This window comes from Leptinotarsa decemlineata, unplaced genomic scaffold (assembly GCF_025532065.1).
Source record: "Leptinotarsa decemlineata unplaced genomic scaffold, Ldec_3_MD MMD2_tig00026314_RagTag_RagTag, whole genome shotgun sequence".
Classification (NCBI taxonomy): domain Eukaryota; kingdom Metazoa; phylum Arthropoda; class Insecta; order Coleoptera; family Chrysomelidae; genus Leptinotarsa; species Leptinotarsa decemlineata.
In genome coordinates, this window is record NW_027412684.1 from 321224 (window position 1) to 337994 (window position 16771).

General features: G+C 37.1%; 1 long non-coding RNA gene and 1 pseudogene across 1 annotated transcript; one reads left to right on the forward strand and one right to left on the reverse strand.

Annotated features, from left to right (window-relative positions):
* LOC141485282 (cyclin-dependent kinase 9-like) overlaps positions 1-16771 on the forward strand; it is a 332045-nt pseudogene that overhangs the window by 106063 nt on the left and 209211 nt on the right.
* Positions 3956-5999, reverse strand: LOC141485248 (uncharacterized). The gene is made up of 2 exons (XR_012467115.1): positions 5688-5999; positions 3956-4243 (listed from the first exon to the last, which is right to left on the reverse strand). It is a non-coding gene; the product is annotated as an uncharacterized lncRNA (long non-coding RNA).

A 16771-nucleotide genomic window follows, 5' to 3' on the forward strand; every position in this document is an offset into this window, starting at 1 on the left:
GTCGGTATTGGTCAGATGAAAATCCACGATTATTTCGTGAGGTGTATACACAGCGCCCCCAAAAATTAAATGTTTGGGCGGGTATTTATGGAAATCACATAATCGGCCCTTTTTTTCTACCCGGTAATCTCACAGGCCAACTTTATCTCGATCTATTGGAGAACGCTATTTATCCAGCCCTCGTGCAAGTATTGGAGAATGCAGAAGACCATCAAACGATCATTTTCCAACAAGATGGCGCACCACCTCACTTTGTTCAACCGGTGCGTCAGTTTTTAGATGACAATTTTCCTCACGCCTGGATTGGAAGAAGGGGACATATTGAGTGGCCACCCAGATCACCGGATCTGGCTCCACTGGACTTTTTTCTATGGGGTCACCTGAAATCCAAGATTTACGCTACCCAGCCTGAGTCACTGGATGATTTGCGAACTCGGATCATTAATGAATGCCGTCAAATTACACCAGACATCTTGAGTAATGTACGTGAACGTTTTCAGCAAAACTTATATTACTGCATGGAAGTGGATGGTGCCCATTTCGAACATTTAATAAAGTAATCACAAAAGTACGTACTCTTCCACTCTTTTACCTGTCATGTCGTTATCGATGGATATTTTGGAGCGAAATTTTACGGTCAGATAGTACACGATAAGATCTTCAAAATGAGGTATCTCAACACCCCTCATCCCTATTCAAAATCAAGGGGTTGTGCTCACCCCCGTTAGGGGGTTGAAGTCACGGGGATGAAAACAGTGGAACAGTTGTTCCCCCTCGAATCAGAAATTGACGGGTTCGAGCGATTTTCCACATTTTCATGTTAACGCCGGAAACTCGAGGTGTTAAGTTTTCGTTGGACCACACTGTATGTTTCTAATTGTTCATATGTAAGCAATGGATCTTTGACAGTACGGAGTAAATGGCTTTTGAATGATTTGACTGCAGCTTCCCAAAGTCCTCCAAAATGAGGAGCTCGGGGTGGTATAAAATAACATGGTCAGCGCTAACAAAGTTAGTGCCGGTTTCAGAAAAGATCCTCTCCTAGAAAAAAAAGTCTAATACAAGCCAAGAAAGCTTCCGTAGAAGGATCGGAAACAAGCTATAAATAGATAGCTTTAGTGACCATGCAAATATAAACTGCAACATTGACCTTGAGGAGTTTATTCCGATTACGGAATCGCTTCTCTTCAATGCACAGTGGGCCGCAGTAGTCGACATCCGTTTTCAAAAAAGGTCGCGAAGGCACAATGCGGTAATCAGGTAGAGGACCTGGCTCATGATCAGCTAGACGAGGTTTTACGATTTGAGATGAAATTCTTCGATTGGTGGGAGTTTTTGAAATAGTTGCATTAACTTTATGAAACAGTAAATCACTTTGACAGTTCCAGTGGATACCGAGAGTTACGACAGACGATTTAGGATCAAGGGATATATGAGTATTTTTTGGATGCTCAGAATAATTGAATACAAGTGACGGATGATTTGAAGCCCATTTTCGTAACTGAAAGCCACCTTTCATAACTAAATCTTGTAGTTGATCGCGTAATAGCTCTGCTTCCGGTAGTGTTTTCCCCCCTGTAAGAAAATCATCCACGTAGAAATTTTTTTTTAAAGATACAGAAGCAAGTGGATAGCGATGACCTTCGTCCTCAACTAGCTACTGTAAGGATCGAATAGCTAGATGAGAGGCAGAACCTGTGCCGTATGTGACAGTTTCAAGAATATAAGTCTCAATCGGATCGCTAATACTTTCACGATGAAGATTGAAGTATCATTTAATGAAATACCTGTTGATGTTTTAGCCGAACTATCAAATACGACTCGAATTTTGGGAGTACTTTCTTACCGCATCATGGGGAAGATAAAAACTCTTGGCAGTATCGTCTTGACCCGAAATGCGAGGCATATGACCCAGCTTTTGCTATTAAAGTCAGAGTATTGACGTTGAAGTTCTGAATCTTTTTGGAATCGCCTTCTCAAGACGTGAAAACGACGTGAAGCAGTTGAATAAGATTCTCCGAAATTTTGAATTTTGTCATTAAAAGGAAGCCTAACGACGTATCGACCAGATTTGTGACAAGTTATGCGTCTAGTGACGATAGGATTTTTAATTCCACCAGCTACGATCCATCCTAGTTGAGTTTTTTGAAGAACAGCATCTGGCTGGCCTTTTTATGAGAATTGGCGTATGATAAGTAATTTATAGAATAATTTTACCCCAATAAGAACTTCAATTTCAGAAGGTTTAAAGAATTCTGGAACAGCTAAGGGAATGTTTTTAGGTGAAGGTGAAGGTGCTTATTTGAGACACAATGAGAAATTCGACACCGTTTTCAAATTAATTGTGACGAGATTTAATTGTTGTGGTTCGTATCATATTTTTCAAATCGCACCCAGGCAGTCAAGACACAATATTTGAATGAGAATTATAACAAAACTTTTTTATCCGATCAGTTAAGTAATGACATATGTGTTTCCCAAGAATCATGTTTGGTAGGCATTAATATTGGAATATGCGATGTTGAGATAGAAAGAGTTGACAGTATACAATTTTTAGAGCTTCCTAGACAGCAATCTCAATTTCCGTCAGCACTGCGATTATATTACCACCGGCAGATATAATCAAGGATCAACTAACGGATTATTGTTTGGGGAAACTCTACACCTGCACACAATGTTTTTGTAACGCAAAAGAGAACCACTGTAAACGCATTACGAACATCATCGTGTAGAACATTATTTAAAAAAGTGGAAGTTGAAATTATTGAACGAAACCAATTTTTTCATGATCATAATACCCGTATCAGAAATTATTTTCACGTACTCAAAATACGTTAACCTTCACGTCTGTACTCGTTTGAGATTTTGGGGCTGGGATTGTATAATGAACAAGTATTGAAACATAAAATAAAACAACTACTTTTTGAAAATAGCCTCTATACAATCGATGAGTTTCACTCTTACCTACATAAGTAAAACATGTTTTGTATTATTTTTCATAATTGCAGCTTTCTTCACTCTCTTGATTGTTTTAATTCCCCTTCACTTGTGATTCATAAATGTGTCAGCTATATATCTGTATTCAATATGTAGGTACTGACTTATCCAATTGCTTTTTGAGGCTCGTTTTAGTGGATCAATAAAAAATTAACTAACTGAACTAACATCAGAAATTCCTGAATTCCAAGAAACTTTTGGTCTCTTTATTACATCTGGTGAGGTAGGTTGAATTCATAATTTATTAAAATCATTTTGGAATCATTCAGAATGAAAAAAAAAATTACGAACAAGCGGAATTAGCATGAGGACTAGGTATTCAATCGACTCCGGTTATTGTTCATTCATTACATTCTGGTAAAAGCGGTGCGGATAAATTGATGATAAATTCATCTAGAAATTTGGTGAATCGAGAGGTTATATAATTGAAATCGGTGTAGAATTCTGTTCGGCACATGAGTGAATCATATAGTTTTGCAAATAGAATGGGACTGGTTGAATGAAAAACTAAAGAACGAATATTCATTTCAACTGAATGGATCAATATTCTTAGGAGACTGATAATCTAAGTTTTGACTTAAATGAGTGAATGCATTCATTTGGATAATTTGCAAAATTGAATTTCAAATAGACACGTTGGTAGATTTGAACAGATGAATATATCATGAAATAAAAATCACTCAGATAATGCAAACACATGGACTGAATTTCCAAATTCAAACATTTTTTTGTGTAAGTTCACTATTGCCAATCAACTTCTAACTTAATTGTTAGTGGAGAACTTGGACCAGCAATACCTAAGAGTCAAATGCGTCACAATAAATGCTCCATGTGTCTGAAATTATATTTCAAAAATTAATGATGTTCTTGTAGTGTATTCAGATTCAACAAATAATTTTGAAGTTGGTTTATCATCATCTCTTTTCTCCAATGTGCACATGATATAATAAAAAAATCATTGAAGAAATCAAAACTACAGATTTTTTATTCGAAAATAATCGTCATTATAAAAAAGTCAATTCGTCATGGGAAATTTGATTGGAAAAAATATTTTTTGTACATCACAATAGCTCATTGAACTGAATTCATGAATTAATTTTTTTCGGTCATTCGAAACAATGCTTATCTATCGATATTTAATTTTCAGTCTTCAGCCGCTATTGAGTTGTATTGGCATTGATTTCGAAACTTCCTCTCACATCAATATACGGTACGATAGTACTCGCAGTGTTTTCGTGTTCCAGATCTGAAAAAACATTGAACATGATAGTTGCCAAAGATTTAGATGATGTTCTTTCCATATGGAAAACTGTTACTGTTTATGAAGCCGGGATTCTATTCCGTCAAACGGGGTGACTCACACTGGTCATTTTTGAGATACTCGCTTTTCATCAGAATATTCGAGTACAGGGTGCTCTAGTGGAAACATAACATGGTCTATCATTGGATTTAGACAGGTTGATTTCAATTCGAAGAGAAAAATTATTTGAATCAATTTGTCACTTTGTCACTTTTTTTTTCTCAAAGGGGTGATATCCTACTCTTGAATTGGTTCAGGAGTCATCTAATTTTCATTAGTAGGGTTATCTGAGGGATTATCGGTTTTCTCTACCTGATTTTTCAAAATTCATGCACAACATATTGATAAAAAATCGCAATAAAAAAACTTGCCGGAACTCAAACGTAATGCTTGATCCTAATTTTGGAATTTAGTGTTTGGAATTCGATAGTTGTTATATAAAATTGAACATTGTTGTAGTTTCAGCTATCTTTCTTCGACAGAAGGAGTGACAAATAATCTGCTCACAATGCTCACAATGGTTCATTCAACTGCGTAAGGAAAATCAATGAATGAAAGTTATTTTGAAAATACAGGGTGACAATTTGAAAACCTACAAATAGCTAAATCTGGTCAACCGAGTGAAATAAATCACCTTACATATTATGGATTGGAAAACTGAATAATGTGATAGCTTACTTGTTTTCACTGACCCCCTCGTCGCAACCTCAACTTTATATTCTTTTGAAACACAGATATGGTGAAAGCTTCAGGGGAAGATTTCCCTCATATACCAATTAAATCGCAGTTCATGGAAATTATGGTTGTTCAATGATTAGGTTAGGTACACTGATGAATGGAAAACAGAAATAGTTAAGGGTAGTTCAATAATTGTTGACACTATCACTTATTCATGGAAACTATTCTCATCACCCGCAATATACACCATAGAACAATTGGTGTGCCGTATGATAAGATCTGCGATCTTACACAATATATAGAGATGTTAATTTCAATAGCTAGTGACTCGCATAGGTTTGATTGTTGTGAAAATTTCAATAAGGTATTGTGAAACCTCGATTGCTATTTGAAATGAAGACTTCAGTTTTACCGAATGTAACCTTTCCCATAGAAAGTAAAAAATATCTTTCCGAACTTCTGTTCACCCGAAAAAACATTTTGTATTCAAACAATGAAATGAGTATCTTGAAATCTATAGGTAACACATTTACCGCAATTGAATAAGTTATACTCATATTCATATTTCACAATTGAACCTGAATCTCGTTAGTAAAACTGAAAGTTACCTGTAGATCCACTTGACAAATGAACTGATGCAGACGAATATCCAATGATTCATTTGAATATATTTATTATATGGGAAGAATATAATATCACCTCCTACACTTACCTCTTTTTGACTGTTCCTCATAATCATCTTCAGATATACTATCAGATTGGTTATGATTTCCACAAGGGTCGATCGAGTGATCATGAGCATATATCTTATTACCAAGAGTGTGTACTTTACATTTCAGTTCATAAAAACCACTCTTCGCCTTATCAACCAAAGAAAGTGCGGTGTTTTTCAATTTATGAGGTATCGCTCTCGACCTCCCTTCACAAATAAAACAATTCAATATTAATAAACAAACAATCCGAAATAACTTCATGATTCAAGTTAACATTGAAAACAAATAAATATTTAAAGTGTGTATTTTCATACTCGTTCATAGTTTCAAGGCAGACGGATGTTCTTATCCATATTTTTTATTCAGTATTTATCAGCTTGATTACAGACAGGGTCGGACTGGTCTACTCATAAGATGAACATGAATCCATGAGTTGATTTCACTGCCTAACGAAAAAATTCCTCATTTTACTTTTTACGGCTAGACCGTACCACCAAACTTCCAGTTTATCTCAGCACTTAGCATGCTGTATGGATGCTCCCATTGATTTACATTGTAACAACATTTTTGAAGCAAAAGTGATTAAAGTGTTGGATACATTTAATGCAGAAAGTTTTTTGAAAGTCTACATATTTTTTCTCATTGGCTAGTTCGATTTCCAGTGACTCCACTTCATTGTTGTATTTTCAAATGTGTTTCAAAAAATAGAATATCTTGTCTGTACCTGAGATCTCTTCCACACCACAAAAAATCAATTATTCTTTCCTACTTGAATTGCTCTATTTGGAACAGTTATTTTTGATTTCTACATGAAATTCTTCATCTTCTTGTTTATTGTACTTGGTGAGCATGATCATCTTTCAGCAATTTCAGCAATTTTCAGGTGTTACCACATATATTCTGGGCTTTTGGAAGCTTGGCTAAAGTGGTTCAATTGATGACCTATTTATTTTGTAGAAACCTCAAAGATTGTAAAGAGCTGGACATATTTTGACATATTCACATTTCATTTAACTTTCTCTATCGCACCCCCAGAGCATAACACCATTTTTTCAATGGATCAATTGTTTTGCATTATCAGATGTTTCATGATGAACAGATTTCAAAAAAGTAGATTACATTTTGGTCTGAAGATCATAATTTGGAAACTAATAATTATTTGAGTTGAAAACGGGCCATCCTGAATGAACTTCTGTACAATAGGTTTCATAGGTGTTTTTGTGAAGTATACTTCGAAAAATTCTTACTTTGCTTAATTAGGTTTGAATTCGATATTCCCTTTGTCATGAGAAATGCGCAAGCGCGCCTCATGGCAATATCAGAAAAAGCACAATAAACCAGTTTATGCCAAGTGTCGTTTTGATTAACGTGTTCCTATCATAACATGGCGAAGTCGAATTGGCAGTAGTAAAATTAATAGCAACAAACATGTCTGTTGTCAATGTAAATGTAAAAATTCCAAGTGAAATGGACTAGAATGGAGATCCAGCAGAAAACTACATATTTTTCAAGCAGAAGTTTGAAATATATTTGGCAGCATCTCATCAAAAGGAATGCAATTCTGAGTACAAATGATCCCTGCTTTTGAACACCATTGGGGACAGAGCAGTGCGAATATATAATAATTTGCAGTGGCTTGAGGATACGAAAAAAAACGTTTATGAAGATATTCCTCAGAAAAATGAAATATATGAACGTTACTTATTTTCCACACGAGATAGAAACTCTGAAGAAAGTAATGAAAAATAGGTTAACATTCTAAGATGATTGAGTGCATCATGTGGCTTTGGAACCTTATCGGACAGTTTAATTTAAGATCGTCTCATCCTTGCCCTATTGGACATCTCTTTGAAAAACAGACTGATAAGAGAACCTAACCTGACTTTGTCTAGTGCAGTTTCTATTTGCAAAACATCAGAACAGGCGGACAAAGAACTTCAACAAATCTCAAAAGGGACAAATTCATTGAAAATTGATGATTTAGGTGAAGCAAGAAATTCAAATAAGCATTAAAAAAATGCCATTACTAAGCAAGCTACAGAAGCGCATGCATCTACGTCATACGCATGTCAGTCTGGTTACCAATACGGCCGTAGCCATACATATGCAGTGTGCAAAACAGTAAACAGAACAAATGCTCAAGATGCAGTTGTACTCATGTGTGTGCAAAATTTATTCATTTTGCTAGAATGTGTAAATCGCGCAATTTGAATGTAATTAGTCATCAAGATGATGATTTCAGTGATGAAAACTCTGATGATTGCTGTAATTCGTTTCTAGGAAGTATCGAAATGAATATGTTTTCAATCGACGCTGATTGTATGAAAATTAACTTTTGAACAATAAGTTGTCTTTCAAACTTGATACTGGTGTTCAAATCAATGTTTCACCATATACTTTTATCAGAAGGCTTCAAATAGATTCAATAACACATTAGGAACTAGGAATTTTTACCACCTATGGAAGTACAAAAATCAAAATGAAAATATTAAGTTTCATGTTATCGAAACAAATAAAATTCCTAACCTTGGTTTATCAACCATCATCAAATTACAAATGATAAAAAAAATTACATAAATGAATTAAAAAAGGATACAGCTTCTAGTATTTTATGTAAGTACAGAGATGTTTTCGAAGGTGTTGGTTCAATATGAGTGTTTTACCTGTAATTCATCCTTCTAGAAAGGTTCCATTTAAATAACATAAAAGACTCAAATAAAAATTAGATGAATTAGAAAGAAATGGTATTCTAGAAGAATGCACTGAACCAACTGATTGGGTCAACTCCTTGGTAATAGTTCAAACATAATAAAGAATTAAGAATATGCATTGATCTTAATCATTCAAACGTCTGCATCAAACGGTTGCACATTCCAACTTTGGATGAGATAACCCATAAGTTGAGAAGGGCCAAATATTTTAGTGTTTTTGATTGTAGTAATGGTTTTCACCAAATAAAATCAGATCATGAAAGCTCTCGAATATGCACTTTTAACATATCATTTGGAAGATATTCTTTCAAGCGTCTCTCATATGGTTTATGTTCAGCATCAGAAGTTTTTCAATAAATCTTAAGGCAGTATTTTGACTCTATGGACGGGGTTGACACATACATAGATGATACATTGATTTGGAGAAATAATTTGGAAATTCACAATCAAAGATTGGAAAATGTCTTGAAAATTTGTAGGAAAAACAATATAAAATTGAACAAAAACAAATGTAAAATAGCTGCAGATGGAATGAAATGCATCAGGCATATTTCGTCAGAAGAAAGGATTTATCCAGATGTTGATAAAATGAAGGCCATTCAATGTTATAAAACACCAGAGAAGAAAAAAGATATGAAAATATATTAGGAATGATAACATATTTGGGTGAATTTATCTCTAACTAATCAAAAATAACAGAGACTTTGAGATGTTCATTAAAAAAAAGATTGATGTTTTCAATGGAATTTCGAACACTCTAAAAAAATATTTAATGAACCCTCCACTTCTCTCATATTATTCAGTAACTCAACCCATAATTAAATATTGTGATTCATCTTCAAAGGGTCTGGGTGCGGTCTTGAAACAGAATGGAAGGCATGTGGCTTATGCATCCAGATCATTGACAGAGTCGCAAACTTCCTGGGCATAAATAGAAAAGGAAATGCTAGCTATATATTTTGCATGCACCAAGTTTCACCAGTATATTTTTGGACGAGACGATGTTACAGTTAAATCGGATCATAAGCCATTTATCCCACTTTTCTCTTAGGATATCTTCAAGGTCCTCTCCAGAATTCAAAATCTTTTAATAAAATTGTCAAAATACAATATTAAAGTTGTTTATGAACCAGGTAAAAATCTTAAAATAGCAGATGCTCTTTCTCGTGCCTATGTTATTGAAAATGAAAATTTTTGGATGATCTAGATGAGCAGATATGTTATATAGAACGGAATCTTCCTGTAACTGATCAAAAAATTGAGTTGATAAAAAAATGTATGAATGAAGATTCCCACCTACAACTTCTGAGGAAAATAATCAAAATTTAGAAAATTCGCTTAAGGCATATCGGCCTTTTAGAGACGAACTTATTTATATAATCAGTTTGATTTTTAGGTCTGATAGAATGTTTATTCCTAAATCTCTCAGGAAAGATACTTAGAATAGATTACATTTGGGGCATGTGGGTGAAGAAAAAATAAAAATGAGGGCTCGTGAGTTGATCATTTGGCCTGGTTCAACAGTTCAAATTGATAATATTTGTGATAATTGTGAAGCATGTAACAAGCAAACAGCAGAGAACCCCTAAATAATCATAACATACCTAACATAATAAGTTAAGAGTGAATATGTTTTTTTTAATGAGGATAACTATTTGATTGTTATCGATTGTTTTTCGAAATTCAATGAAATCGCCTCTAGTAAAAAAATATTACTAGCCAAAATGTTATGAAACACTTAAAAGAAATATTTTCGAAGCAAGGAATCCCAACTGAATTGTATTCTGATAACGGTCCATGCTTCACATAGCAGGAATTCAAAAATTTTTCAACAGATTGGAATTTTCAATATAATTTTTCAAGTCCTCACCACTAACAACCAAATGGCCTCGTGGAACTAGCCATCGGATCCGTTGAAAATATACTGAACAAATGTTTGTATGACAATATACCATTCCATAATGAAATTGGAAGTCCTTCTCAACTACTCAATAGTAGGAGAATGCGAGGAGCTCTACCTGTATTCGGAAATGAATTAAATCCAAAAGTTCAAAATAAGGAAAAAGTTTTTGGGAAAGAAAGTTTTTGACTTTCTACTACTCCATCTTGATACAAAAAAAAAGGATGAGGAAATCTTCCAAAGAAGATTTCCAAAGAAGATCATGCAAAGAAGTAACTTTCAAAAACAAACTGAAAGAAAGTACTCTTGAAACAGCTACTTTCATATAAACATTGAATTATACGAAAGAATTGCTTTCGAAACAAATACTTCTATATGAACACTGAATTATACAGAAGATACTTTTCTCTACTCAGTTTGTATTTCAAACATTCGTCGTGGAATAAAAATCATATATCATTCACATGAGTTCTACTTTAAATGAATGGTTGTTAAAATATGTATCTAAACAGATGATGTACAAAAACGAATCTACGTTCCCAGAAAGCTGACCTGATAAGTGTCAAGGGAAACGAATAAAACTGAAGGGTCTTACTTATTTATGACCATGTTTATTTAGGATAATGATTGCGCATTCCTACGTTCGCCGTAATCTTATATTAATGGATTTTAACAATGCCCTCGAATAGGTCTTGGGTGTGAAGATAAAAATATGATAAGAATATAACTAGTCAGTCGTTCTTATGTGTCTAAAGTAGAAGCACTGAAATATACTCTAGTGTTCTCCTATTAATTGTGTTTTATTCAACCACTGATGAACTGTGTAATAATTCAATAGGTTATGGGCCCAGTTTAGCATAACACTATTATTTTTACTCAGTGGTGAATAAACAGACTTAATTATTCATTTGAAAACTGTGAACTGTAGACTTCCTATAAGTTGTGAATTGTTTTGTAAATACAATATCAATATGGAAAATCGCGTGGCAAGTAAAAGAAACATTCAACCCTTCAACGGTGAACGGTACGGTATTTGGAAGTTTCGAGTGAAATCGCTGCTTACGGAATTAGACATAATAAAGGTGATTGAATGTGAAATCCCTAGTGAACCTAGTAATGAGTGGCTCAAAAACAATAACAGCGCAAAAAGTGTAATAATCGATTACTTAAGCGACTCATTTTTGGGTTTTGCAAAAGGACCGACCACAGCAAGAGAGGTTTTCCAAAAGTTGGATGAAATATATGAAAGGAAGAGTTTGGCTACACAGTTGGCGTTGAGAAAAAGACTTCTAACTTTGAAATTACAAGGAGACATTAGTTTGCTTCAGCATTTCACAAACTTCGATGACATCATAACCGAGTTAATAGCCGCAGGAGCAAAGATTGATGAAATGGACAAAGTTTCGCATCTCTTGTTAACCCTTCCATCATGCTATGATGGAGTTATTACAGCACTGGAGACATTGAGTGAAAATAATCTCACCTTATCCTTTGTGAAAACCAGGCTGCTTGATCGTGAGGTTAAGTTGAAGCAAGAATCTACAACCACCAGCCTAAAAGTGCTTAATGTTGGTACACATTTACCGACGACAAATTTTAAAACCAAAAGGCAATTCGAAAGAAAGAAACATTTTGGGAAACAAACCTACCTACATCAAAACAAGGCGGACCAACAGTTTTCTCAATATAAAACCACCAACATTCAGTGTGACCACTGTGGTAGAAGAAACCATATCAAGAAAAACTGTCGATTTTACAAAAGAAATTCTGAAAAGCAGAGAACTTTGCAAACAGTTCATCCAATCCCTCCAACAAATACTTCTGATGGCTTTGCTTTTATGATTGGACATAAACGAGTTCCAGACCAACAACCTAACAAAACATTCTTTTTGTTAGATTCAGGTGCAACTGATCATATTGTGAATAGCCGGGATCCGTTTGCAAATATCCAGAAACTAGACACGCCGATTCAACTCGCAGTTGCCAAGAATGAAACCACAGTGACCGCCTTTGAAAAAGGAACAATCACCGTGGAATCCAATCTTGGTGTTCCAGGAAGACTAGAAAATGTCCTGTACATTCCCGATGCAGTTTACAACATCCTTTCAGTTCGCCGTATCCAAGCGTGTGGTATGACCGTTGTTTTTGACCAAGATGGTAATAAAATTCTACATGGTAACAAACTTCTTGCAACTGGTAAGCCATTGAATGGTCTAATTGGAATCACATTTAAAATAATAAGGAATTGCAGTTATAAGATTGAGCCACATATTACATTCCGACAATTGCTGCTGGCGACTTCAATGCCAAGCACAGACCTTGGAGCAGAGCCACAAATCGAAACGGCCAAGCGCTCCATGCGCATGTTGACAGACATGAATATCTCGTGCTGGGACCAGATGAGCCTACGTACTATCGCGGGCAGACAAGGCCTGACGTACTAGACATCGCGCTTCTCAGAAACGTCACTCTGACTAGTGAAATTTACGTTCTGTCGGAACTGGATTCTGATCATAATCCAGTAATCCTGGTACTGGGCGATGATCTTCCTCCCCCTGAGTATCGCGTGAGATCTAAGACGGACTGGGATGTCTTCACAGCCCAGCTCGAAGAGATGCGCGCCCCTCCTGAGGTACTCGACTCTCCCGACGAACTCGACGCGGCAGTTGAGCGTTTCGAGCTTTCCGTGAATGATGCGTTTCGAGCGGCCACCTCCAGGGAGGAGTGTCCGCTGAAGAGCTACAACGAGTTTCCCCCTCGTATCAAAGCCTTGATACGAGAGAGAAACCGCCTGAGAAGGCTCTACCAGCGAACCCTTTTCCCAGGGGACAAAACAGCGGCGAACAGGATGGCCAATCGTGTCAAACAGGCCATCAATGATCATCGAAACGAAAGGTGGGAAGAGCTCTTGGAATCCTTCGAACCTGGGAGTGACGAGCTTTGGCGAGTCACTCGTAGGCTCAGGGGGAAGAAGACTGCTCTCTCACCCATTCACGGAGAGCGCGGAGTGTGCTACTCCCCCGCCGACAAGGCGTTAGCCTTTGCAGACACGATGGAACGTCAGTTTCAACTTAACGTTGACGACGACGACGACATCGACCGCGATATGCTGCTGGAAGACCGGGTTCACCGACTTCTCAGGGAGGATGACGACGACGACATCCGTCCAGCTTCTATGGAGGAGCTGAAGGGTCTCATCAAGGCTGCGAAAGCAAAGAAGGCTCCGGGAGCCGATTCAATAACTAACAAGTTGTTGAAGAGACTCCCGGAAAACAGCGTTGAATTCTTGCTGAGTCTTATCAACAGTTCGTTGGCCCTCAGACACTTCCCTAGAAGGTGGAAGCATGCGATCGTCGTCATGCTCCCGAAACAGGGTCAGAACCAGCTGTTCCCGCAGAACTATCGCCCGATCAGTCTACTCTCGTCGGCGGCTAAGCTGGCTGAAAGAGTCGTTCTGCAAAGACTCAACGAAGAAGTTGAGGACCGAAATGTTCTGCCTAATGAACAATTCGGCTTCAGGAGAGATCACTCCACTGAACTACAGGCTCTAAGGTTGGTCGAGAACACCATCAGCGAGCTGAATAACAACAAAAAAGTACATATAGTACTTTTAGATATTTCAAAGGCCTTCGACCGAGTATGGCACGAAGGCCTTATACATAAGCTAAACGCGCTCGACCTACCTCGGGGCCTGATCCGGTGGATCGGATCTTTCCTGAGAGGCAGAACCTTTCAGGTTAGAGTAGAGGGCTCTCTGTCTGACAACAGAGAGATCCTCGCTGGAGTGCCACAGGGGGCCGTGCTCTCTCCGACGCTGTATTCACTCTATACAAGCGACCTGCCCAGGTCCGATAGAGTGAAGATATCCCTGTACGCCGATGACACGGCTCTACTCTCGTCTTCCATGGGGCGTGAGCTCGGCGTCGTCTACATGCAACGTGCATTGGACGACCTCGAGCGCTGGTACCTCGAATGGAAGATCCGAGTAAACCCGGAAAAGACTCAGGCGATAACCATGGGGAGATTACTATCTTCTCCGGCCAGAAAAGTGAGAGTCTCTGGAAGGGAGATTGACTGGCAGGCGCGGGTAAAGTACCTCGGCCTTTTAATAGACCGTAGGCTCACTTGGAACCCGCACATCATGTACGTTAAGTCCAAGATCGAGGGTCGGATCGCCGGTCTGTACCCTCTGATCAACAGGAAATCCAAGATGAGTCTTAAAAACAAAATCATGATCTACAACTCGATGTTCAAGCCTGTCATCATGTACGCTTCAGGCGTCTGGGGACAAGCGGCTCCGTCCAACATTTCCATTTTGGAAAGGTTGCAAAATAAGCTAATTAGGATGATTGTGAATGCTCCTTGGTTCGTGCGGAATGAAGCCATCCGCAGAGATTTGCAGCTGCCTTCCATTCGGCAGTCCATTCAGTCGAGGAATGAGAGAGTTTTCGAAAAAACGGAAACTAACGAAAACCCGTTAGTTAGGGAAGCCACAGATTATGCTGTAGACGACCCCTCCCGATATAGAAGGCCCCGACACTCTGTCGAATGAGGCCCTCATGTCCCCCGTTAAAGGATGAATAACTTTCTCATCCATCCCACCCCAGCCAGGTAGGGGTATCCCGTGAAGGGCGGCACTGATGTCTAAGGACTTCATGCCGTCATCCATCAGTCATGTACCCATTGGCCCATCTCAAGGCCAATGATCAGCCGAAAGGGTAGGGGAGCTGGTCTCCAAATCCTGAATGAAATGAAGATGATCGTCAAGCCACATATTAATATGGTTAACAATAAACTCTACCAACTTTGGCATGAACGTTTAGGTCATGTCAGTAACCAATCATTTTTAAAATTAAAGCAACATCAAATGGTAGAAGATGTTAACCACATTGATAATCTCAATCCTGCAAACCACATCTGTGAGGCTTGTATATATGGTAAACAAACTAGATTGCCTTTTTCTAAAACTAAGTCAAAAAATCATGTTCAACGACCTTTGTTTATAATTCACTCGGATGTGTGTGGGCCAATATCACCTATTACTATCGATGATAAAAATTATTTCGTCACTTTTGTTGACGAATTTACTAACTACACTGTTACTTACCTGATAAAATATAAATCAGAGGTTCTTTCCGTCTTTAAAGATTTTATTGCTAAAGGCGAGGCTCATTTTAACTGTAAGGTAGTGTACCTATATACCGATAATGGGGGTGAATATCTGTCCAATGATTTTAAAGAATTTTGTGTTCAGAAAGGCATAACTTTTCATTTAACTGTTCCACACACCCCACAACAAAATGGTGTAGCAGAACGCATGAACCGTACACTAACTGAAAAAGCACGTACAATGATAAGATAAATCTTTTTGGGAGGAACCTGTGCTCACAGCAACTTATTAAATTAATATCTTGCCAATTTCTGCTCTGCGAATAAATAAGACGCCATACGAAATGTGGCATGATAAAAAGCCACAATTGAAATTACTGAAAATATTTGGATCTACCGTTTACATACATAATAAAACGAGAAAATCCAAGTTTGATGAAAAATCTTTCAAAGGCATTCTAGAGGGATATAATCCTAACGGCTACAAAGTGTGGAACGTAAATACGAGAAGTTTCCTAACGGCTCGCGATGTAATCATTGACGAGACCAATTTCAAAATTACGAGGTCAACAATAGTTAATGAAACCTTATTGCCTAATACGAACCATAAAAATTCTGAAAAATCAGAAGTTCGTTTTGAACAAGGCGAATCGTCCAAAAGTGACCCACATTTTCCCGAAAATAATTTAAATTTAAGGAGAAGTGAAAGAGTTAAAAATCATCCTACTCCCACTTATACCGAGGATCTGGATGAGAATATTAACAATGACATATACAGTCATGTACTCTGTGCAAAATCCTTTTCTAATAATATACCGAATTCCTTTGATGAAATAAAAGAAAGGGATGATCGAGATCAGTGGGAGCTAGCAGCCTATTAATTGTGTTTTATTCAACCACTGACGAACTGTGTAATAATTCAATAATGGTAACAAATTGCACTTACATGGAACACTGTCCATCCTCACTGGTATACATCGATGTTTCACCCTTAAGACACTTGCCCTAAGGCTCTTCAGTACCAAATTGGAAAACATAGAAAATACACACAATTCATTCATGAATTACGATTTTTAATGTGAAGGAATAAGCTTTATCTGCTTATGTCATCGATAACATCGTAATGATATTTATGCACCTATTCCAAGAGGAAGATTCCAGTGAGGATGAAAGTGTTCCATGTAAGTGCAATTTGTTACCATACATTTGAAGTAGAACTCATGTGAATGATATCTGATTTTTATTCCACGACGAATGTTTGAAATACAAACTGAGTAGAGAAAAGTATCTTCTGTATAATTCAGTGTTCATATGGAAGTATTTGTTTTGAAAGAATTTCTTTCGTGTAATTCAATGTTTATAT